The 2288-nt window shown below is 46.5% G+C and overlaps 1 pseudogene; it reads right to left on the bottom strand.

Moving 5' to 3' along the window:
• Positions 1-1554: 1554 nt before the first annotated feature.
• LOC147633230 (calcium-dependent protein kinase 24 pseudogene) lies at positions 1555-2076 on the bottom strand (annotated as a pseudogene).
• Between the last annotated feature and the right edge of the window lie 212 nt (positions 2077-2288).

The raw sequence follows: 2288 nt of genomic DNA, 5'->3' as shown, positions 1-2288 counted from the left end.
CAAATGTGTATATGCCCCCATCGGGGTATAAGATGAGAACGGCTCAGGAGCTCCATAAGATGCCACTATGGACAATTAGAGAGCTTATGATTAGAAAAGCACGAGAATCCGCTGCAGTTGTTGATGTTCTCAAAGCCTTTTTTTGTAGCTCTTCCTTTAAGCTCTTAATACTTAGAAGATCTGCCTCATACTGTGCAAGGACGAGCTCACAAGCCTTCAACTCTGCCTCAGCTGCCCTTAGTTCTTCTCCCATCAGCAATGTAAATGTTTCCTCTGGTGATGTAACCTTGGCATTCTCTGCATTGCTAGCATCTTTTAAAGCTTCTATCATCCCAGAAGAAACGTTCATAATGCCATTTTGCATGGATGCATCTTCAACCATATTATCTACTCCCTCTCTAGAAGTGATCAGTTGCTGGTCCTTCAGTCTTTCTTATGCCTCCATCAAGATCAAAAACTGCAACTAATCCCTCTTTGTTGTTAGCCCCATAAGGAAGTGATGCTGCCTTTGGTTCTTTGATAATTCGTGCTACCTCAAGGTTTACCATAAGCATAAAAACTCCATGATTCACACCACACTTATGTACAGAGGCTTCGAGACCTGGCTTAGTCTCAGCTCGTCTTATTGAACCTCATTTATAACATGAACATATGTACATAGGCATCATTAAATGACTCAAGTCATGGCACTTAATCCCATGCATCTAGATTTATATTTAATGGCCTCACATGCATGGTTTCACACCATAGACGTGCCATGGCACGACAACGTGAACATCCCTACTAGTTTCATTCATCCTTGCCTTTACTCATGAGTGTTAGGGACCCTCCTACCCCTTTTTAAAATCAAGGTTTAGACTCATCTTCAACATGTAGAGAGTGTAATTTATGCCCTCTACCTTAGTTTTCTCATGGATTTGTGGTGGGTTTGGTTTATTGGAAACCATTTCTCAAAAAAATTGTTTGTTAATAAAACGTGCAAAGAAGTTGTGTTTAGAACCCAATGTTGTTATACCATATGTAAGTAAATCTATAATAATGGTGTAAACACAAAACCCTCACAAAATGAAAGATCAGTTTTTTAACATAGGTTAAGCACCATAGAAGACAAAGAAAACAAGTGAAGAAGTGTATGTAAAAGCTAACATGATGGTTGTGATTAGAGAGATAAAATGATGGTTGTGTTTAGAGAGGGAGAGAGAGAGAGAGAGACGGGGAGCACGGGTGGCGGCAGTGAAATCAATAATCAACGAAATGACCTTACTTGAATATTTATTTATTCGTCGCCTATACACCACTTTACAAAAAAGAAAACCCTGGATTACTGCATTGTTCTCCTCAACCATATATCTGAATTAGGGCCTATGCCATCCTAGAGACAGAACTCAACACACCTCTTTTGTGGGCAGCAGGCCTACACATCAAAACTTGTGCAAGGTGAACTCTAAAAGGTTTTATCCCCCCCAAAAAAAGAATGGTTCTCCCTTCCCATATTGCACCACAAGAAGCTCCTAATAACTGTGCTCAGTGTCCAGCCCCTAATTCCTTTGTTAACTAACAGCTTAGAGCTAAGCATTCCGGTTGCAGGCTGTTGCCCGCGTTTATAGTTGGACTTGTACTCTGGGTATGATGCTGTTGCACATGATCTTGTAGCCAAGGGTCAGCCAGCTGCTGCAGGTCCCTGAGTCTCATCCGTCTGTAGGGGTTCCGCTGCAGCATTCCCTTGATAAGCTCCTTGGCTGGGGCTGAGATGGACGGCCAGGGCTCCCTCTTCAGATCCAGCCTCCCTCGCTTCACGGCCTCGAAGATGTCCGCGGTGGTATCCCCGTCGAAGGGCGGATAGCCGCACAGCAACATGTGGAGTAGCACGCCCAAGCTCCACACGTCCACCTTCTGGTCGTGGGTGCCGGTGAGCAGGATCTCGGGAGCGAGGTAGCATGGCGTGCCCTCCACGTCGTCGAAGACTCGACGGTGGGAGAAGTCAGCAGAGGCGCCGAAGTCCGCGAGCTTGAGGTGGGAGTAACTTCTTCCTCGATCAGCGAAGAGCACGTTCTCTAGCTTGAGGTCCCTGTGCATGACACCTTGGTCGTGGCAGAAGGACACCCCTCTCACGATGGCCGCGAAAGCCTCAGCTGCCTGGGACTCCGGCAGGCGCCCATTGCTGGTGTTGTCCCTGAGATGCTCGAGCAGGTCTCCTCCCTCGCACAGCTCCATCACCACGTGAACGCACTCCTCGTCCTCGAAGCTCTCCTCCAGCCCGAACCACGTTGGGATGACCCTTGAGCCTT

This window comes from Cibotium barometz, chromosome 12 (genome assembly GCF_041138505.1).
Source record: "Cibotium barometz isolate CiBa-2024 chromosome 12, ASM4113850v1, whole genome shotgun sequence".
Taxonomy (NCBI): domain Eukaryota; kingdom Viridiplantae; phylum Streptophyta; class Polypodiopsida; order Cyatheales; family Cibotiaceae; genus Cibotium; species Cibotium barometz.
This window is presented reverse-complemented; position numbering and strand designations above follow the sequence as displayed.